We start from the raw sequence: 24283 nt of genomic DNA on the forward strand, positions 1-24283 counted from the left end.
CCTCCATTACACCTTCGGTAGCGTAGGTAAAAATGTAGGTGCATATTTGAAGGTGTGCTAGATATAAAGCAGGTACGAATCTAGCTTTCCTCAACTGTAAAGTATGCATGTCAGGTGTTCACTTTATAGAACACATCATTGTCACCTAGCACAGCAAGATTGTATCGGTGAGAGCATTTGATGTGAAGCTGCACAATCCGACCCCTACCTTTGCACTCCATACACAGAAAAGCATATAGATCCTGCTCGTCCTTTCATCCTGAAAAAAAGAAAGATCCTGCGAGCCACCGAGCTTGGGATTGCTAATGAGTACGCTCACTCACCTCGGACATATTGATACAGTTGTCTGCTGAAGAAAGACGCACCACGTTTGATAAATGTCAGTCCTTTTTGGCATTGTGTGTTTGGCATTGGGGAGTATTGAATTGCCTGCATTTCTGTCCTTTGAGCACTGCATGAGTCGTCTCGGCACACAGGTTTATAGCCTGCAAAAGATGAAGGATAAGGTGGGCTCAGAGCACAGGTATGAAGTCTCTGATGGTATTGAATGCCTATCACTTTAAATATAAAAAGGTGAAAAGTTTGTTGAAATCCTTCAAAGGCCTTTTGGTTAAAATGAAGTTGGAGCCTCACATTGCAGGGACACCTCTGACGCCTGCAAATTAAATTATATGTATGTCTGATGAACGGTAAAAAGAGGACTGGCATTGAATTTTTGAATCTAAATTGTCAATATTGAGAAGCACATAAAAAGGAAATTTAAATATCATGGGAAACTCATTTCAATTATTTCTTATTTTGAACATGTGAAGTGTAAATTAGGCCTTTTTGGAATTTCAAAACGAACCCTTCACCGTCCAATATTCAGTTTTGGTCCCAATTATGCTACTTTTCCATTAAACTTCAATTACATACTTCTGGATCGAATTACAATTACATACTTTGAACGGCGTAACTTTCAATGCTGCCAATCGCAATGTCAGTTGCAGCTAAGATACAGGATATGAACATTTGACCTCGGTGCTGGGATGACAGGTGCTTCAAAAAGCGAGGATGCAAGTGCGCTCCATTTCTTAACGTGCCAATTAGCAAATAGTCCATTGGTGTCAGAATCAAAGTTTCCTGCTCGGCTGCCAAGCACGAATCAAACATGGTCAGGGGCAGCAAGAATTCGTCTTGTTTGAGAAATTTATGTTCTTATTTCTTTAAATAAATACTAATTTAGTCTAATTCAATTCAGCTCCACCTGCTCATTAAAGCAGCATCTATAGATACCTTACAGTATTACCTCAGCCACCAAAGGTGGCTAGAAGTTATGTTTTCACCCCCGTTTGTTTGTCTGTGTTTGACAACAGGATATCTCAAAAAGTTCTGGACGACTTGTGTCAAAACCAGGTGAATCGGTTGGTGAGGTGAGAAGAACCATCCGATTTGATTTTGGTTCAGGCCCGGACAGAGTCGGCGTCAGAACAAATCTAATCGGGGGGCATTAGGGTAACCGCGGGGGGGGGGGGGGGGGGGGCACAAAGTGCCGTTCGAGAACTCAATCTATTAGTGCAGGCCCATATGTCATAACAATATTGTTTGTGTTTTTTGTTTGTTAAAATTGATTTAGCAATGGATTCTGCTTCAGAATATTATAGAGATGTAAAAAAAATAGGGTTCCATTTTTTCTTTTACGTCTAATAGGTAGTAATTCGAAGAAATCCAAGATGGCCGCCATAAAATTTGGAAAATACACTTTTGTGCATATCTTTGTATCTAGATATCATATAAACATAAATAATATGTCCTTTTATATGTTTTCAGACCCAAGGAAGCCATTTCTGCCATTGTTTTTACAGAAAAATGCAAGGAAAATAAAATAGTGGACATATACCAGCCAAAGTGGGGTCGGCCAGCATGAAATCGGTTAATTAAGTTTCCACCATCTAGTTAAGGTCTGGTTTTGACTGTGTTGACGAAATGTGAATCTGAATAGTAGTATCTATCTTTGCAGGACCGACGACAGTTCAAGAGTGTCTAGAAAATTACACCTACCTTCAAGATGAGTGACTCACCACCCAGGAAGATTGAGAAGTCAGTAGATTTCGGACTTTGTTTTGTATGCCAAATGGCCATAGGGCAAACAGACTATACAACCTTTGTAACGAAACCAAAACTCTCCTCTGTCGAGAAACTGATGGCAGGTGCTGAGGAACAGTACACGTATGGTGAAACAAAGTTTGCATCATTGAATAGACGTTTGCAATATTCCTCTGCTGAAGAATTGCTCGCAAAAGGTCTCCGCTACCATAAAGCTTGTTACAAAGATGTTACCAATAAGATGCACATTGATTGAGCAAAGGCTAGGTTTGAGAAAGGAACAACATCAGGCAGTGCCGCAGAAATCCGACTGAAAAAGAGAGGACGACCAAGTTCTAGTGATCTAGGGGAAAGCACGTCAACATCCAGAAGGTGTTCCCGAGAACAGACATTTGACGCGCTCAGATGTGTCATATGCCAGGAAGACAGAGGAAGTGAACTACACAATGTGTCAACAAAGAACATGGGACTCCAGATCAGAAACATTGGCCAAGAAACAAGTAATGACAATCTGAAAGTGAGACTGAACAGTGTCATAAGTTCGCCTGACCCATTGCAAGCAATGGCTGAGGACATGAAATATCATTTACCATGTGTAGTTAAGGCCAAACGTGCTATAGTTAAGACGGAAAAACAAACAGAAACAACCAATGTTAACTTTGGTCAGGTGTTATCAGACCTTGAACTCATTGAAATTGTTGAAACTGCGTTGAATGATACTACTGAAAATGCTGTGCTGAATATGAATGAAATTCATGTAACCTATGTCAATTTACTTAAGGAGCACGACTTTCCGGTCTCAGACAACCATAGTTATAAGCCATACCTGAAACAATTGATCCTAGACAACATTGCCGATGTTCATTTCAGCCGGCCCTCAAACAAAACAAAGCCAGAGCAGATTCTTTCCACAAAGCTCAAAGACCACATGATATCAAGCACAATTACAGCAGACAGCATCAAAGACGATTTTAAAGTACTTTTGCGAGCTGCGAAAATATTGAGGAAAGACATCGCATCTTCCCCAGCATGGAAATTTAATGGAACCTTTGCTGATTACAAGCCACCCCCGATGCTCAACATCTTCTGCAAGCATGCAGTCATGGGAACAAGGAAAGTAGGAAATAGCAACAGGGAGGACTCCATTGGTGTGAGTGCATCATTGTTGGCGCAGCACTTTGTCGGTGCTTATAAATCTGACCGACAGGTATCGTACGAACCAAGAAGCGAGGATGGATCATTCAAACAACGATTTGAAACTCCATTGAGTGTGGGCTTAGCTCTCGACATACACAAAAACACACGATCCAAGGCGCTTGTAGAGAAACTTGCACATCTGGACCTCGCCATCTCCTACAAAAAGGTCATGGAGATTGAGACCAGCATTGCCAACTCCGTACTGAAGCAAATGGAGTCCACCGGAGGCATCTGTCTACCACCATGGTTGGTTCAGGACACGTTCGTCTGGTTTGCCATGGACAACATCGATTTTCTAGAGTCAACTCCTTGCGGGATGAATACCCTTCATGGTACAGCAATTGCGATCTACCAGCCTGTATCACCGGAGAAATCACCCATGATACCACCAATTGAACTTGACCGGTCATCAAAAGCTCAAACGATACATGATGCAGTTGGCTGTAAAACGTTGACCTGCAAGAAGCCAGCACCCGAGAAGAGAAAGAGCGACTGCAAGCTGCTCACATCAAAACCCGAGACAGACAAGAACAAGAAAACCGATTATGACCTGGATGATTGGATGCCTGAACTTCGAGGAAGAAGGAGAAGTTGACGTCAAACTCACAGCTCCGGGGACGTGGGGAGCCTTCAATTCCTTGCTATCTTCGTCCAGTGAGAAGACCAATGTTGCTCTCGTTCCTCCGTTGATAAGGTCGCCTCCTACAGACTATGATACACTGTACACGGGTCTGATGAGAGCTCACAACATCACAACTCGTGTTATGGGGAGTGAGGCAATCACAGTCATGACTCTCGATTTGCAGCTATACAACCTGGCGATGAAGCTGTGGGTGGAACGCGAGGACATCAGGAAGCAATTCCTCTTCCGACCTGGTGAGCTACATGTTGTGTTTTGGGCCTTAGCTGCATTAGGAAAATACGTGGAAGGGAGTGGAATTGATCAGGCATGGGTCGAGGCTGGACTTTTCTCGCCAACCACAGTGAGCCAAATACTAAATGGGAGGCACTTGTATCGAGCTCTGGAGGCACACATGGTAACACTGATCGCTTTGTACAACCTGTACTTCCAGAGATTCCTGGCAATGGAACCTGAAGAAAGGGCCTATCTGAACGAGTCATCTGTTCGTCTGGGAGAGGCATATCAGAGAGACATCAGCGGGAGCATGGAGCCAGAGAAGAATCTATGCGACATTCTCAAAAAAACATTGGCCATGATGGAGTCCAGAGATATGACCAAAAAACTGGAACAATTTGAGGTCAGCACAAACAAGATACAGCGCTTCATCCTGAACTACATGAAACAGTTTGAGACTATCCTTCTGTTCATTAGAAGTACAAGACAACGTGATCTGCTGCTGCATATGGAGAGCATCGAGTCTCTCACGAAGTACTTCTTCGCTCACGATCATCTAAACTATGCTCGGTTGCTCCCTCTCTACATTTCAACAATGCAGGAGACTGAAAAGCAGCACCCAGAACTGTGGAGGGAATTCATGAAAGGGAACTTCTGTGTGACAAAAGGATTGGCAGGCTTCACATCAATAGCCCCAGACCATGGCATTGAGCAAGAAAACCGTACACTGAAGGTGATTGGAGGAATCGTAGGGATAACTCAAAATGAGAAGGCGCTTGACAAGTTCTTCCTCATTGCACCTGAGCTGTCAAAGTCACTGCACGAGTTTGCGGAGGGATATGGTCTTGGTGAAAACCAGAGCAGAAAACAACACCACGAAATCACGGGGGGAAAGCTTTCCCGGGTGATGAGCCATGCCTCCAAGCTTTCTAGGGTGTTCCGTGAACATGGCGATCCATTTATGGAAGAGGAAGTAGACGAGGTCTACAACCTGCTCACCAAAGAAGTCATGAATGAAAAAGTGTCCAGCGACATCTTAGAGCGCGACGAGATCGGACAACAGATGTTCCAGCAATTTGCCACAGATCGTTTAGCTGAGGGAAAACTTTCTGTGTGGGACAAAATGACGAAAAGAAAACTTCGAACATTCAAGAGTTCGAATGCCACAACAGAAGTGAGATCGGGCGACAAGCTGATCAAAGTCAAAGAAGAGCGAGGATTGTTGCAGAGGTTCATCGTTATCTCACGGAGCCGACCAGAGCTCGACCTGAAAGAATGTATTGGCACCTATGAATTTGGCATCGTTCCACGTTCTTTATTTGCATCTGATGGATCCCTCTTGTTGGCATACGACAAGGCAAAAATCCTTCGTCAACTTGAGCATCTGGCTGAGCCTGAAGAGCAGGATGTACATGATCCACCAGGAGAACCTATTTCGACAGAAATCAATGAGCATCAAGACGCGGGAATTGCCGCTTTGAATGAAGCAGCAGCACACGCTGGGGAAGAAACTAATGACCCATCAACTGACTATGAAATCTCAAGCCAAAATTTGCAGGAACCCTCTCAGATCAGCCAAAACCCAGACACAACCACAAGATCAGGAGTGATCAATGAAAACGAGACTACCTCTCGCCATAGAGTGATAATCATTGATGGCATGGCTCTTGTTAACGGGATCTCCAAAACAGAACAAATGATTACATGCAGTGACTTTGCTCAATCGTTCATTGAACGCCTCGAAAATATTGCCGTGCATTATGATGACGTGAGGTTGGTATTCGACCGATACATCGATAACTCACTGAAAGACAAAATGCGCCTAAAGAGGACAAAGGGGAAATCAACATACTATCACGTCAGGGATAGTACATTGATCCAGAAGATTTCACTCAAAGATTTCCTTTCCAATGTGAAGACCAAGGCAGAGCTTACAGAGTACTTGGCTGTGAAGTGTCTATCTTACAGCAAGGCTCATCCAAACAAGTTGAAGAAGTTCATGGTGACATCAGGAACTAAGACCACGGGCAACACTGAAGTTCCAGACAGTCTACTCACGCACAGCCAAGAAGAGGCCGATACACTCTTAATTCTGCATGCTCTCACAGTCGACAAAGATGCAGAAGTTATCATTGATTCGCCAGATACCGATATCTTCCTCCTACTGATTCAGAGATTTCACGATCTACCACCTGCTACGAGGTTTCTCACTGGGAAGGGAAAGTTGAGGAGGAGCATTGCAGTCCAACCTATTCATGGCATGCTAGGAGAGAAACGTGCGTCTGCAATACTTGGATTCCACGCATTCACGGGAAGTGACATGTCTGGAAGGTTCGCTGGCAGGAGCAAGGACTGGTGCTTTAAGGTCTTCATGACATGTGACAACAAGATATGGGAGGCTCTGGAGTCTTTGGGACAAACTGATCCGTCACCAGAAGTGTGTTCCCAGCTGGAACGCTTCGTCTGTCTGCTGTACAAGTCTAAAGTTCACACGAAAGTAAACGAGCTTCGCTGGTTCTTATTCTCCAACCGTGCTGCTGAGGGAGAGAGTCTTCCACCTACCACTGGTTCGCTAAAGTTACACGTTCAGCGAGCACATTATATCGCAATGATATGGAGAAAGGCAGCAGAAAGCCATCCGTCCCTTCCATCACCTGTCGAGTATGGTTGGCAGTTACTTTCGGATGATGGGGTTTATGCCCCAAGTCGATGCCTGAATCCTCCAGCCCCAGAAGCAATAATGAATCTCGTGAACTGTGGGTGCAAGAAAGGGTGTATGGGAAGATGTAGCTGTCGCAATAACAATATTCCTTGTACTGAAGTTTGTGGGTGTGTGGGTTACAGTTGTAACAACAAAGCAAACATCAATGAACCGCGTGTGATAGATATGGATGAGGATGAATGAGGCATTCGTTTATGTGATTGTTTATGTTCATTCATCGTTTATGTTTAGGTGTGTGTGTAAGTGTGTGTGTGTGTGTGTGTGTGTGTGTGTGTGTGTGTGTGTGTGTGTGTGTGCGTGTGCGTGTATTCAAAATAAATGTTATCAGTGAAGATTGTTTATTGAATCGATTCTAATTGGGAAATTATACGATCCGATTTCACGACGGCCGTCTCCATTTTGGCTGGTATATTGCCCACTATTTTAATTTCCTTGCATTTTTCTGTAAAAACAATGGCAGATATGGCTTCCTTGGGTCTGAAAACATATAAAAGGACATATTATTCATGTTTATATGATATCTAGATACAAAGATATGCACAAAAGTGTATTTTCCAAATTTTATGGCGGCCATCTTGGATTTCTTCGAATTACTACCTATTAGACGTAAAAGAAAAAATGGAACCCTATTTTTTTTACATCTCTATAATATTCTGAAGCAGAATCCATTGCTAAATCAATTTTAACAAACAAAAAACACGAAATTACTAATCGCCCTCGACTATATGATGTAAATGCTTGATAATAAGAGTTTGCCGTCAACAATCAAACATCAACCCAGTTACAATTTAAAAACATGCTGCAAAGTCTCTCTCTTACACACACACACACACACACACACACACACACACACACACACACACACACACACACACACACACACACACACACACACACACACACACACACACACACACACACACACACACACACACACACACTGCACTGTGCCCCCACACTGCACAAAATATAGCCTACGTGCAAGCCACGTCTCTGTCTCTCACTCTTTCACTATTTCACTCTTTCACTCTTTCACTCACTGCACTGTGCGCGTCATTGGAGCATCATTTGAAATAGACTATTTTTCTCCACTCTTACCGAATAAATGCAGACAGACCCAAAAATCATTCAACATTTTGCGTAATAATCATGAAAGCCAATGGCACCAAAGGCTTGGCCTGCGGGTGGGGGGGAACAATAACTCATTTGGGGGGGCATGGCCCGCGAATGCCCCCCCCCATGACGCCGACCCTGGGCCCGGATCCAGATCTGACTTATCACTAGTGATACCATCACTGGTATACAAAACGTAAATTGTTCAGCCTGGCAGAGATATGCTCTCTACCGAATACAGTTCTAGTTCATGACTGGATTACCTGGGATATCATTCTGCAAAGATAATGCACAATTACATCCGATATCATCTCTCAAGAAGGCCATTCTGCCGTTCAATATCACCGAGCCGAGAACTGGTTTTGAACAGGAAAACCACTTCCGGTTCCGGTTCCTTGAGCTAAGGTTGTGCCGATTTCCGCCTCTGCCCTCTTACACAAAGATAAATACTCCCGGTCGTTTTGTCGAGTCTCTACTGTTCATTTTGCTGTCTCTGAATTAACGCCAGGGGGGTTGACTCATCCTGTCATCTTTCCAAGGTCGGCAAATTGAGTACCATCTTGCTGGGATGGAATAGCCATTTGAGTATCCTGCCTCGGAGTGGCGACCCGTCCAGGATTGTGCCCAATAGCCAGGAAACTGCTCCGGTAGCCTTATGCATCATCACGGTGCAAAAAGGAGTGGCCATCATCATCATCATCATTTTGCTGTCTGTGTTTATTGTGTGCCTCGAGTTCAGTTTTGTTTAAAAATTTATGCAAATTTGGGAGTATTTGTCGGACTTTCGTACTGGGTTATTTGAGTTTTACCCGTTTCCCTCATTGTGTCCACGATCGTTTCTACATACCCGATGTTTAATGTCTTAAATACAAACAACCGGACAACCCAAAAACATAATGCCTCCGGCCACCTTCGGGGGCGGTGGCATGAAAATGTACTTTCAATCTGGCATAGGATATCCCACAATGCACTGCATTTGTAAAATGGCGGAAACCATTGATAAAGGCAGTTTTTGTATCGGTGTGAAACAAAAACATACAACATCATTCTTTGTTGAAGTAAGTGCAACACTCTTTCATATTAACAAACGGACTGACAATGGAGACGAGGATATTTGCAGTGTTGCAGCAGTTTCAAGTTCAACATGAACCATGCAGTGTGGCACTGAAATTGGGGTGGATCCAACAACAGGTGTGTATCCATGTGCAGATGTGTGGACAGAGGAAATGCGGAAGAGAAAAAGGAGACATATCCTAGGATAGACTGCAAAGATGGAAAACTCATGTGTAAAGTGTGTGGGAAAATTGATAATATATCACCAATGCTAAATATCAAATTACTCATTACCAGCAACGGTACCTGCCCTATGGGCGGGGCTTCAATTGGGAAGCCCAAATGAAAAAGCAAAATATCAGAAATTTAAGGCTTTTTTATATTTTAAACGATTCATATAAACATTCGTTGAATGATATCACACGCAAATCATCAAAATCTAAACAGTACATGGCGCCCATTTTGAAAAAAGATTGAATTCTGCAAAACGGAAGCGGGCGCTACACGTCTTTCTCAGTTGCACGTTTATGTGTGAAGAGTGCGCGCCGAATCTGTAACACCGAAGCGGCCGCTACACGTCTTTCTCAGTCGCACGTTTATGTGTGAAAAGTGCGCACCGAATCTGTAACACGGAAGCAGCCGCTACACCTGTTTCTCAGTCGCTTTGCACACGCTGCCATGTTACTTCGGAGCCGCACGTTTATATAGGAAGAGTTGGTCAGGAGTCGATCTACTCTCTCCTTGTGCGTATAATAAACAGTATTTGTAGAATTTCAACAAAAGCCACATCACTGTTCATATCGGTAAATATTATTCCATCGTGTTTGGAAAAATTGGAAAATTGGAAAACTTGGAAAAATTGGAAAAACAATATAGACTATTTTACTCCAGGGGTCCCAGGAATACCCACCCAAAATATCGTTGCGATCGGTTGAGCCGTTTTTGCGGTACCTTCGAACGGACGGAGGGACATATTTTGCTGAATTATAGTAAGATACCACATGGTACTAAATAAAAAATAATAATTTTCCCTTCAAGCATTAAAATACATAGTTTTGTTGGAAAATGGTGGATAGAGACTACATTGAGCTGACCTTTTCTAAGGGGATTCTTAATTGTGAGATTATGTGAGTTGATGTGAGTGTTATGTTTTTGTTTTCTCATGGTAAAATGTGCATATTTAATTTATCACTCATTGTAGGTGAACTCAAATGGTTAGTGTGATGAAATCGTCATCCAAGTTACGACACTGATGTTATTCTCCTCATGGCCGCTACGCGACACCTTCGCGGCTCCTATATATAAGAGACTGCCTTTCAGCGCAGACAGGAGATGTACATCCATCATCGCAATGTAACTCTATGGCTCCTCTGGGTTTCCATAGAAAGGTAACGATTCTGCTATATATATCATAAGCTCATTTATAGTTATACCACCTGTACGCACCTGTATTCACCTGTAATATTAATACAATGTTTATTGGTTTCTCTCTAGATGCTGTTGAGAACGAATTTCGATTAAACCTACTTTTGGGACGATGTTGTATCTTGATTTTACAACACTTAGTGTCATGATAAAACGTGATGTGATGGTAGATCTGCCGATGACGTCACAGCTGACATTTTTGTAGAGCTGCGGCACCTCAAAATTTGGCACTACACCACTGCTGATCGGTTCAAGCATTCTACTTGTCGATTTATGACGTCATAATGAAGGTGTTGTAGAAAACCAATCGAGTCCACAGCTTTAGTCCATCTGCTGGTTTAATTCCATTAAGACCTTTGACATCATTCTGTAAATACAGGAAATGCAATAGGAATAAGGTTTGGCATCACATAGGTCAATCCATAACATTCAATGCAAGCAAGCTTAATATTCTATGCAGGCGTACCGTTAGCGAGTCTACTAGGTGTAACATGTCACAGGAGAAGTCCTCGGCCGCAGCGGGTCTTATAGCCGCGCCCCTAGCGGTGTCAGCGAGCAACGAGCATCACCTGGGTTCAGCATTAATACGAATACGATTTCACTACATTCTCCCCACCATTAGAATTACACTGCAGAGCGGCTAGAATCGAGCGAGCGTCAGCATTAACAGGGTGTGGAATAGGGTATCAGTCGACCCAACCGTACCGGTCCGGGCGGCGAATTTCTCTGCCAGCACGCGTCCGAAATTCCCTGGGTACGGCATCACGTATCCCAGAGACCCCGGCGTCGGAGGAGCTACCGGAGTCAGGTGACGAAGGAGGTACCGCCAAGCCTTCGGGCACGGGTAGATGTGGCGAAGGGAGGGTCGGCAGACTTTCAGCGACGGAAGCGTCGGAAGAGTCCATAGTCTCATAGATTGGTTCGATCAGTTCGTCCGATTCCCTACAAGGGTCGGCGACCCCACATGGGGCAAGATGACGTACGGAGACAGTGGTCTCACGTCCATCAGCCGTCATCACACGAGCATGCTCAGGATTAGCCTGGAGTATCTGCACTTTGTCCACTAAGGGGTCGTACTTGCTCGTGCGAACCGTCCATTTGAGGTAGGCCGGCCCGGGCTCAGCGAGCCAACTGGGTAAAGACCGTATACACCCCGTGCTCCTTGGGTGGTGGAAAAGTCTCTCGTGGGGAGTCTGGTTGGTGGCCGTACACAGTGGAGCCCTGATCGAGTTCAACGCCACAGGTAGCGACCAAGCCCATTTATCGAGGCCCCGGCCGAGGGTCCGGAGGTTGAGCATGACGGCCCTCCATATAATCCCGTTGAAGCGTTCGATCTGCCCATTTGCCTGGGGTCTGTACGGCGTGGTGTAACTGGAAGCGATGTTATTTTGGAGCAGATAGCCTCGCACTTCCTGAGACAAGAAGACCGCACCCCGATCAGTATGCACATAGGCCGGGTACCCGAACATAGAGAACAAATTCTGTAAGCATCGCATTACCGTGGCAGCAGTCATGTCCACGCACGTATAAGCGAAGGGAAATCGCGAGTACTCATCGACGATAGTGAGCAGATAGCGAGAGTTACTCGACACCGGCAATGGGCCCTTGAAATCCACCGCCAAGCGTTCCCACGGCCTTGTAGCCCTAACCAGAGTCCCCATGGGAGGGTTATAGAAACGCGGTTTGATTTACGCACATATAGCGCAGTCGCGACAGATACGGCGGATATCGTCAATCGAGTATGGTAGATTGCCGCGCCGCACAAAATGAGCGAAACGCGTTACGCCTGGATGCCCCGCAGTGGCATGCAGCGCGCGTAGGCCCTCCAAAGTGGCGATACCCGCGCACGTAACCGGTCTCGATAAGGCGTCGGCGGCCTGGTTATCCTTCCCCGGGTGGTATTTGATAGTGTAGCAGAAGTCGGCAAGCTCTATACGCCAGCGAGTGATTTTCTCATTCTTAATGCACTGGGCGTGTAATGTGTCGTACATGAACGCAACACTTTGCTGGTCCGTGATGATTTGGAAACATCACCCGAGTAAGTACGGGCGCCATCGCCGAATAGACTCGACGATCGCATATGCTTCCTTTTCGACAGACGAATGTCTCCGCTCAGCGGAGGTAAGAGTCCGTGAAAAGAAAGCCACCGGACGCCCTCCTTGGGAGAGGGTCGCCGCGATGGCCTGATCCGAGGCATCACTTTCGAGGACGAAAGATCCGCTCTCGTCGATCGTCGCCACAGCGGCACTGGCGATGTCGGCCTTAAGGCCTTCAAAGGCCGCCAATGCCGCCGAGCGCAGAGGGAATGTGTCGCTGGCCACAAGGGGGCGAAGTTTCGCGGAGAAATTTTGGACCCATTTTGAGTAATGGGCGAATAGCCCGAGGGCGCACTTCAGGGACGCCCGATCGCTGGGAGGGGCCATGTCGAGCAAAGGTCGCAGACGCTCCTTCTCCGGAGCGACAGAGCCATGGGTCACGGTGTACCCCAGAAGATCTATCTTGCGTAGAGAGTATTAACACTGAGCCTCGTTCATGGTTAAGTGATACCTCTGCGCGACCTCGAGGAAGCGCTTCAGATTAGCATCATGGTGCCCTTGGTCATACCCACAAACCTTAAGATTGTCTAGGTGAACGAAAACATCGGTTAAGTTCTCCCTTGCAATGAGGTCATCCATGGCCCTCTGGAAACAGGCGACCCCGTTCGTCACCCCAAAAGGCAATCGAGTAAACTGGTACAACCGTTGCCCCGACTCAAATGCGGTATAGATACGATCTGCCCTAGAGATGGGGATCTGATGGTACGCACTACGGAGATCGAGAGTGCTGTAGACCGAGTACTGGGCCACCTGTCGCACCAGCGCATCCATCCCCGGAAGGGGGTAGGCATCCAGCTGTGTAAAGCGGTTAATCGTTTGGGAATAGTCGATTACCATTCGTCTGCGGTGTGCATCGCTTCTCACCACCAAGACCTGGGCTCGCCACGGCGACCGGCTAGGTTCTATGATACCGTCTTTCAAGAGCTGAGCCGTTTCGTCCGCAATGAATTGCATGTCTGCTCGAGAGTAGCGCCGTGATTTTACCGCTACAGGGGTACAGTCGGAGGTTAGATTGGGGAACAGCGAAAGCGGCTGGATTTCCATTTTCGCTAGGGCACACACAGCAAGCGCGTCAGCCCCTACAACAAGCGTGTCAGGCCCACCAAACTCCATTTCCAGACGTCCATGTCGCTTAAGAAAATCGTGTCCTAACAGAATATTAGCACATAAAGCAGGTAAGACCATAAGGTGTACATCTGGGAAAACCCGTCCCTTTATCACGAGTTTCAATCGGCATTCCCCCTTCGTGCTGAGTCGAAGTCCCTGGGAAGCCATGAAGATCCGTCTCGTAGACCTCAAGACCTGCCAACCATGCCTGTGCACTAGTCGCTGGTCGATAAAACTATCCGTAGACCCTGTATCCACCAAGGCACGCACACAATGGCCCTCGACCATGAGGGGAATAAGGGCTTGAGCCAGGCCGGACGAGCCTGCTGGGAGTGGGACCGAACCTCCCGAGTGGGTCGGCCTCGCCTCGCGGGTGGATGGGTGGGTGGGTTGACGAGTATGGGCCTCCGTAGTATTCGAAATTGCCATTTGACGAGTGTGGGCCACCGTAGTTGGTACTGAACTCGTGTCGCCGCCAGTGGACGCTGTACGCTCTTGAGAGACACGACGAGAACATACCGCTGGGGCTTGGCGAGGCTCCAAAGCCCCTCGCGTGGCCCGGAGTCTGGTCAAGGACACATGTGCCGTGCCCGATTGAGGATGGAACTGTTGTGGCTGTTCGGTGTCTCTCGCCAAAGTCGATTGAGCGACCAGGGGCCCGCGAGGAGGGACCCTGTCCATCAAAGCCGGGTAAGGCGCCGTGTTCTGAGCTCGGCCCGTAGGCTCTGCAATGAGCCCATTCAAGGTCACGCGCGGCCGCGAGCCGCGTGCGGTTTTCCGGCACACTTTTGCGTAGTGCCCCTTTTGCGAGCACAAATGGCATATGGCGTCCCGAGCCGGACACACTGTCCAGAGATGTCGGTGTCCCCCACAGAAGTAGCATGTGGCTCCGCGTAAGGCGTTGGGTCTGGTCGTAGCGGCAGCCATCAGGACCGGATCCTCCTCCGGAGCATCCTGGAGTTCCGCGAGCAGTTCCGCTCCCTCGGCGGTAGCACTCTCCGGCCGTGCGTGTAGCGAGGTTCCCACCAAGAGGCGCGTGCGATCATAGGCGTTCGACTGCAACCGCGCTTCAGTGTGTACCTTTCCTTGCTCGAGTGCCGCCGTGAAGGTCAGGTCGGTCTTCTCCAGGAGTTGGAGGTCTTCTCCTCCTGAGAGGAGACTCCGGCGACAAAAGCGTCTAGGAGAAGGTCATCCTGAGCCTGCTCGTGAGTCCGTGGCTCCTGGGTGCTGTCCAGCAGGAGTTGCCGGAGCTCCTGGGCATAGTGATCCATCGGCTCGTTGTGTTGCTGGCGTCGTGATAATAGCAAATGCCGAGCATACACCGGCTCTTTTCCTTTATGTACAATCGTTTGAGCTCCGCAATAGCGAGGTCGTACGTCGCACATTGTGCAATACTGTTGTACACCTTGTAGTCGACTTTGAAGTGCAGCGTTGCTAGCTTCGCGGCAGCCGTCGGCTCGGTCTCAGGCTCAGCGAAATGGTTCTCCAACGTTTTCAGCCAGTGCTTCAGTTGCAATCCACCATCCGAGGCTTGCGGGTCGGCGCAGAATTGTGTGACCAACAGCGTCTTGTTGCCAGCCATGTCCGTAGATCTTTAATGGAATTAAGTGTTGTGGAAAACCAATCGAGTCCACAACTTTAGTCCATCTGTTGGTTTAATTCCATTAAGACCTTTGACATCATTCTGTAAATACAGGAAATTCAATAGGAATAAGGTTTGGCATCACATAGGTCAATCCATAACATTCAATGCAAGCAAGCTTAATATTCTATGCAGGCGTACCGTTAGCGAGTCTACTAGGTGTAACATGTCACAGGAGAAGTCCCCTGAGCACCGGCCGCAGCGGGTCTTATACCCGCGCCCCTAGCGGTGTCAGCGAGCAACGAGCATCACCTGGGTTCAGCATTAATACGAATACGATTTCACTACAGAAGGTACCAATGATATCATCATTAGCATATGTTATTTCCCCAATGGGAGTACTTTACAAAGGGCCACCATTCACTTTTTACCCATGGAGCGGTTTCAGAGATATAGAGGTGCAAAGTCTTTCGGTTTTTCCAAGATGGCGCCAGTACCACGTTACATATGACGTCATAATTATAAATAAAAAATTATATTGGAGGAGGCGCTCCTGCAGTGAAAATTTCGTGTCAATCGGATCAACGGTTGCAGAGAAAAAGAATGTTAAAGGGAATAAACCCACAAAATGCCGGCGGATGGGGCAATACATACATATGGACAAACGGGTTAAAGCGTAAAAAAACCCGCTGATTATTAATAATAATAATAATAATAATGCATTTATTTTATATAGCGCTTTTCAGGGAGCCCAAAGACGCTTTGACAGAGTGCAAAACATAATGCATAGCAAAACATAAAAACAATTGCAAAAAACAAGAATCAATAGGGAAATATTCAAAGCAAAAAGGAGGGAGAAGGAGAAGAGATAGTCAGGGGTTAAATGCTGTGGGTTAAATGTTGAATGCAGTGTTGAACAGGTGGGTCTTGAGTGATATTTTGAATGTGGTGAGTGAGGAGGAGTCTCTGATGGTGTGAGGTAGTGAGTTCCAGAGGGTGGGAGCAGCGATGGAGAAGGCCCTGTCCCCCCAGGATCTGAATTTGGTCCGGATGGGGGGGGGGGGGGGGGGGAGGTCAGGAGGTTGGTACCAACAGAGTGGAGGTTGCGGTTGGGAGTGTGTCTGGAGAGGAGGTCAGCCAGGTAGGATGGGGCCAGGTTATGGAGGGCTTTGTAGGTCAAGAGGAGGATTTTGTACTGGATTCTCTGGGAGATGGGGAGCCAGTGAAGCTTGTAAAGGACGGGGGTGATGTGGTCACGGGTCCGGGAATGGGTGAGTAGACGGGCAGCGGAGTTTTGAATGTATTGGAGTTTATTGGTGATTGTTGAGGGTGAACCATAGAGGAGGCTATTGCAGTAGTCCAGACGGGAGGTGATGAAGGCGTGGATGAGGGTTTCTGCAGCCATGGAGGAGAGGGATGGACGGAGACGGGCGATGTTTTTCAGGTGAAAGAAGGCTGTCTTTGTGATCTGTTTAGTGTATTTGTCGAAGGAGAGGGTTTGGTCAAAGATGATGCCAAGATTCCGGATGTGAGGGGAGGTGGATACTGGGATACCGTCGATGTTGAGGGCAAAGTTATTGGTGGATTTTATGAGCGTTTTTGGGCCAATGATGATTATTTCAGATTTATCATAGTTAAGTTTGAGGAAGTTGATTTGAAGCCAGGATTTTATTTCAGTGATGCAGTTTGTCAGGATAGAGTGGGTGGCGGTGGAGATGGACTTGGTGGAGATGAAAAGCTGGATGTCATCGGCGAAGCAGTGGAATTGGAGACCATGACGGCGGATTAAGTGACAGAGAGGGGACAGGTAAAGGATGAAGAGGAGGGGGCCAAGAACTGAACCTTGGGGGACACCTTGGGGGAGGGGAGCAGTGGGGGATTTGCAGTTATTGATGGAGATGAACTGGCGTCTGTCAGAGAGGTATGATTTAATCCAAGAGAGGGCAGTGCCAGTAACATTGAAGGTGGTTTCAAGTCGGGTGAGGAGGATGGTGTGATCGATGGTGTCAAAGGCGGCGCTGAGGTCGAGGAGGATGAGAATGTTGAGGTTGCCAGCGTCAGAGGAGAGGAGAAGGTCGTTGGTAATTTTGAGGAGAGCAGTTTCAGTACTGTGGTTGGAGCGGAATTCAGATTGGAATGTTTCATACACGTTATTGGCAGAGAGGTGATGTTTGAGTTGAGCGGCTACAGCGCGTTCCAAAACTTTCGACAGAAAGGGTAGGTTGGAGATGGGTCTGAAGTTGTTTAGGGTGTCAGGGTTTAGTCCAGGTTTTTTCAGAATGGGGGTAACAGCAGCAATTTTGAGGGATGGTGGGACGATGCCTGTAGACAGGGAGGAGTTTATTGTTGCAATGATAAGTGGAGAGAGAGCAGGAAGGGAGGCCTTGGCAAAGCTGGAGGGGATGGGGTCAAGAGTGCAGGTGGCAGTTTTCATTCCTATGAGGAGTTCAGAGAGGTCAGTAGGGGAGATTGGGGAGAATTGAGACAGGGGATGGCAGGATAAGGGGGGGGCAGGTGGTTTGAGGGGGAGCGGGTGCGGCGGTGGTCAAGCTGTTGTAGATGTTTTCAACTTTGCGTTGGAAGAATGAAAGGAAGGAGATGCAGTTGTCTACTGTGAATGACTGGGTGGTGGTGTTCAGGGGGCTGAGGAGTTTGTTTATTGTAGAGAAGAGTGCTTTTGGGTTTCCGGAGCCAGAGTGGATAATTTGAGAGTAGTAGGCGGAGTGGGCGCGGCAGAGGGCATCTTAGTAGTGTTGTAGGTGGTCCTTGTAGGCTTGGGAGTGAATTGTGAGACCTGTTTTATTGCGGAGTCTTTCAAGTTGGCGAGCACGAGTTTTCATCAGGCGGAGTTCAGGGGTAAACCAGGGAGCAGAATGGGTGAAAGAAACTGTTTTGGTTTTTATAGGCGCAAGTTGGTCAAGGCAGGAGGAGAGAGTGTGATTGTAGTAGTCAGTGATATCAGAAGGGTTGTGGAGGTCAACGAAGGGAGAAGTGGACATTTTTTCAGAGGGGGTGGATGAGAATGAGGTAGGTGAAAGAGCGTTTAGCTTACGGAAGTTGATAGTGCGATAATGCCTTGGTGTTGGGGCGGGGATGTTGATGGTCATCGTGATGGCTAAGTAGTCAGAGAGGGTGAGGTCGGAGCCAGAGAGATGGTGCAAAATTAATCCAGTAGAGCAGACAAGGTCCAAAATGTGACCACGGTTATGGGTAGGAAAGTTGACATGTTGAGTGAGGTTAAAGCAGGTGAGTAAATCAGTGAAGTCAGTGGTTATCGTGGAGTCAGTGGAGTCCATGTGGATATTGAAATCACCAAGGAGGAGGATTGAGGGGGAGAGGGAACATAGCTGGGTCAGAAAGTAGGAGAAGTCAGACAGGAATGATGGGTGTGGTTTGGGAGGGTGGTAGACAACAGCCATGACTGACTGTGTGTGACCAGAGAGTTTAAAAGCCAGGTGTTCAAATGATGGAGCAGATGCGATGGAGATGAGGCTGGTCCTGATGTCTTGTCGGTGAATAACGGCAATTCCACCACCTCGGCCCTCCGAGCGTGGTTTATTGATGAAGGAATATCCATTGGGTGTGGTGAGGTTGAGTGCGAAGTAGTGCAGAGGTTGTTGCCAGGTTTCAGTGAGACAGAGAAAGTCCAGTTTATTTTCCATGATGTAGTCGTTGAGGATGAGGGATTTGTTGTTGAGGGACCGGGTATTGAACAGGGTGAGCTTGATGTTGTTTTGTATGGCGGGGATGAACTCAGGTGATTTGGCCAGGGTTCGCAGACAGGAGGTGCGATTGTGTGCGTTGCTGTGACCAGGTGTGCTGGGACGATGAGTGGGAGTGCGCTGAGCCGACCAGAGGATGGGGATGGAGTGACCTGATTGTAAATGAACAAACTTATGACCGGAGCCACGGTGAATGTACCTGGGTGGTCGCAGGAGTCCATTGGATTTGATTGCAGAGATGCATGATGGGGTGGAGCGGGTATTAAGCAGAAGAAGCCTTGCGGCGGAGTACCGCAGAGCCATGCCAGGCAGGAGCGAAGAGACGAGCACGAGGCCAAGGTTGAAGAGGCGAAACAATGGCCACAACCCACGGGAGCGGGCCCGAGGAAACAGCGAAGGAGCCGGGCAGGTGAAGCCAGGAGCAGAGCCGGGACCGAGCAGAGGGCAGACAGGAGCGAAGAGACGAGCACGAGGCCAAGGTTGAGGAGGCAAAGCGGCAAATGCAGCGGCAAACGACCACCGCCGCTAATCAAGATCACGGCGGCAAACCGCCACCACCACCGCTGCAAACAATGGCCACAACCCACGGGAGCGGGCCCGAGGAAACAGCGAAGGAGCCGGGCAGGCGAAGCTAGGAGCAGAGCCGGGACCATGCAGAGGGCAGACTCAAGGGCCAAAAATCCGCCACGACCACCAGAAAAGCAAGCTAAAGGAAATGGCCCAGTCAGAGAAGCGGCGAGCAAGCGACGCCAGTGTCCTCTCCGGACCGGACCAGAAGCCGGAAAAGTTAAGTAATTAATATTAGAATTAAGGTAACAATTAATTAACAATTAATTGTTAACAGTTAATTAATTAATATTAATAACAGTTAATTAATAATTAATAACAGTTAATTGTTAACAGGAAAAGTTAACAATTAATATAACAAAGTTATGGCATATTAAAAATACCTAATCCTTCTTGTTTCACCCTGTATGTATATTGAAATATTGAACTCGGTTGAAATATATATGTATTTAATACAGTTGGCCAAAAATATTGGCACCCTTGCACCTTTTTCAAATAACTCACAATTTTCTCAAAAATAAGTTGAAATTGACAAAAGTATTTGGTCTCCACAATTCTTTATTTCACTGTTAATATTACAGAGCCTTTGTTTTTGATTCAGAACTTAATATATCCTTTTAAACCAGAAGATAAAAAGAAATGGCAATGACAAAATTATTGACACCCTCGACTTAATATTTGGTAGGACAGACTTTGGACAAAATAACTGCAGTCAAGCGCTTCCTATAGCCATGAATGAGCTTCCTACACCTCTCTACTGGCAGTTTGGCCCACTCTTCTTGTGCAAACTGCTCCAGTTCTCCCAGATTTGAAGGGTGCCTTCTCCCAACTGCTGTTTTCAGATCTCCCCACAGGTGTTTAATGGGATTTAGATCTGGACTCATTGCTGGCCACTTCAGAACAGTCCAGCGTTTTGTCTTGAACCATTCCTGGGTGCTTTTTGAAGTTTATTTGGGGTCGTTGTCCTGCTGCAAGACCCATGACCTTCGACGGAGACCCAGCTTTCTGACACTGAGTTGAACATTGCTCTTCAAAATGCCTTGGTAGTCTCCTGATTTAATGATGCCATGCACACATTCAAGGCACCCAGTGCAAAAGGCAACACAGCAACCTCAAAACATCACTAATCCTCCTCCATGTTTGACTGTAGGGAAAGTGTCCTTTTCTCTTTTCCTTGAAGGCTTCATTTTGTTTTCTGTAAACATAGAGATGATGTGCTTTCCCATAACACTCTAATTTGGTCTCATCTGTCCACAGGACATTCTTCCAGAAGGATTTTGGCTTGTTCGGGTGTGTTTTAGAAAACTCGTCAGGCTTTTTTTTATGTCTCTCTCTCAACAGTGCGGTCCTCCTGGGTCTCCTAACATAGAACCCCCTTTCATTTAGTTGGCGACGGATGATGCGAGTTGAAACTGTCATACCTTGTATGTGAAGGTCAGCTTGAATCTGTTTGGCAGTTGATCGAGGTGCTTTCTCCACCATTCGAACAATCCTTCGTTGCAATCTTCGATCAGGTTTTCTCTTGCTTCGTCCAGGGAGGTTGCGTATGGTGGACACAGGAACATCAAGGTCTCTGGAGATGGACTTGTAGCCTTGAGATTGTCCATGCTTTGCTACAATCTTGTGTCTGACCTCCTCAGACAATTCTCTGGTTTTCTTTCTTTTCTCCATGCTCATTGCAGTACACACAGTGACACAAAAGAGCAGAATGACTCCTTTTCTCCATTCAAACTGGTTGAATGAGTGATTTTTATATTGCAGGCACCTACAACTCACCACAGGTGAGTTCAATTCCAAACAACAACACAACAACATGCATTTTAAAGGCCATTTTCCCTACTAGAGCAGGGGTTAGCCTTGCGGACCCCATGACAATCTTCTCCATTTTGCCCTATTTTCTGCATCTCTCCTTGTTAACCCCCTTGCCCGCATTTCTTCTTCCACAATCTTTAGCCAAGCCTTTCTTGGTCTTCCCCATCCTCTACTTCCTTCTACATTCATTTCCATCAATCTTCTCAACCAGTCACTTTCATCCTTCCTCAACACATGACCAAACCATCTCAACCTGTTCCTCTTCACAGCATCAATCACAGGCTCTATTCCCATCATCTTTCGCAATTCATCATTTGTCTTCCTCTCTCTCAACGATACTCCGCACATCCGTCGAACCATTCTCATTTCCACCCTTTCCACCCTTCGTTGCTGCTCTACGTTCATTACCCATGTCTCGCTCCCATAAATCATAACACTTCTCACACATGCAGCATACACCTTTCCCTTCAGCTTCAATGACACTCCCCTCATCATGAGCACGCCACTCAGTTCCCGAAACTTCTTCCATGCACATCTCACTCCAGCAACCGTTGCCGAGTCTGATCCACCTTCTCCATTCAGCATGTCTCCGAGGTAGCTAAAATGTTTTCACACCTTTCAGCTTCACGCCGTCTCCAAGATCCAACTCAACATTTCCTCCATCTGCAGCTCCCTCTGTGCACACCTTACATTTGAATGTAGCTGCCACACTGGTTAATGACCCTCTCAGACCACTACCTTTTTGATGAACCCACTCAGCACACATTGTACATTGAATGGAGTTCACTCCGACACCCTTCGTACACACAGCACAGGGCCACTTCCCAGTTCTTTCAACCTCACCACATGCTTTACCACTTGCCATCACCTTCGTCTTTCTGATCTTCACCTTCAGACCGTTTGTCTCCATACATTCCTTCCACTTGTTCATCTTTTCCTTCAGTCCATCCATACTTTCCGCAATCAACACCAGATCATCTGCATACAACAACTCCCACGGTAAACCCTCCTTTACGTTCTGAGCCAGCACCTCCATCACAGCTACAAATAGTAGTGGACTTAGTACCGACCCCTGATGCACTCCCACCTTCACCTCAAACTCACCACTGTTCCCGTCCTTCGTCCTTACAGCTGTGCGCGCTCTTTTGTACATTGCCATCACTACTCTGATCAACCATTCCTCCACTCCTAACTTCCTCAATGCCCATGTCAATACTTTGTCTGGAACCCTATCGAATGCTTTCTCCAGATCAACAAACCCTAGAAACAACTTCTTCCTCTTCTCCATATACTTCTCCTGCAACTGCCTCACAATGAAAAGCGCGTCTGTCGTTCCTCTTCCTGGCATAAATCCAAACTGCATTTCGTCGATCTTCACTTTCTTCTTTATCCTCCTCTCCAACACCCTTTCCAATACCTTCATTCCATGCTCCAATAACTTTATCGCTCGGTACGAGCCACACTCCAGAGGGTCACCTTTCCCCTTGTATAGAGGGACGAGGGTACTCAGTTCCCAATCCACTGGAATGCGGCCTTCTTTCACCACCAGATTACAGATCTGTCATTCTCTTCACACCACAACTTCCTGCTGCCTTCAACATATCTCCCACAACTCCCGTCGGCCCTCCCGCTTTTCTCCCCTTCATTGCTTTTATCGCTTCCTCAACTTCCTTCTCAGTTATCTTCTCTGCTGGTCCTAAAACTGGGTTACTCTCTATGTTGCCATCCCATTCATTCTCTGTATTCAACAGCATTTCCATATATCTTTTCCATCTTCCTTTAATTCCATCTGGGTCGACAACGATTTGTCCCACTTCATCCTTCAAGCAACTCACCCCCATCACATCACACCTCTCTTTCGCTATGTGTTTTGCAATCCTGAATACTGCTTTCTGACCCTCTTCCGAATCCAAGAGTTCTCCGAACATTTTCCTACATGCCTCCTGCGCATTTGCTACCTCTTTCTTTGCAGCCTTCCTGGCTGCCTTATAACTTTCATGCTCTGCTGTTTCTGCTCCCGTACCCTTCACCTTCTGCCACTCCTTGAACTTCTTCCTCTTCTCGTCAATCCTCTTTCCAACTTCATCATCCCACCACCATGTTTCCGAGTGCCTCGGTGGTCCTTTTGTCCATCCACATACCTCACCAACGGCTCCCAACAGACTAGCTTTCATTGACATCCAACCACTTTCAAGCTCAACCACATCATCCTCGACCCTACTCAGCCTCTCTTTTAATGCCTCCCTTACTATCACCTCTTTCAACCTCCACACCTTCATTCTCGGTTGGTACTTCACCCGCCGAGCTCTCCTCGCACCTTTCACCCTTATGTCGCAGACAACCAAGTGGTGCTGTGAAACAGCCTGAAACAGTGAGTTCAATTCCAAAGTAAATGAGAATCACCTGCTTGAAATCGAATGATTTCTAACAACTTCTAAAAGGTGCTAATAATAATGTCCGGACCATTTTAGGATTTCTGTGTGGAATAAGCTAAGATTTTGTAATTTTTTCAGATTTTTTGTTTTGTTCCACCACAAACCAAATAAATACGTGTGTGGATACCAAAAGATGTTTTAATTTCAACAATTTTCTTGAAGAAATGGTACATTATTTGAAAAAAGTGCAAGGGTGCCAATATTTTTGGTCACTACTGTACATATATATATACAATTTGGTAAACTAAGGGTTAAGGCAATGGTCGGCATGCTTCAAATCCGTGCAATCTCATACCGTCACGGTGCTCAGTGTCTGCGTGGCTATTTTCCTGCCCAGTGAGGCCGGACAACGGCTCGGTGACAAAGTGAAATGGCCATTTATTATGGCTGCTCGAATTGCTTTGGCTGGAGTTCGTACGTCCTCACCCAGCTGGGCAACACAGCAAAGCAGCAAGCTCAGAATCACCCGGCATCCGCATCCTTTACCAGCCAACACTGGTCTGCTTGATTT

The sequence above is a fragment of the Myxine glutinosa genome, chromosome 8 (genome assembly GCF_964187855.1).
Source record: "Myxine glutinosa chromosome 8, kmMyxGlut1.1, whole genome shotgun sequence".
NCBI classification, from domain to species: Eukaryota; Metazoa; Chordata; class Myxini; order Myxiniformes; family Myxinidae; genus Myxine; species Myxine glutinosa.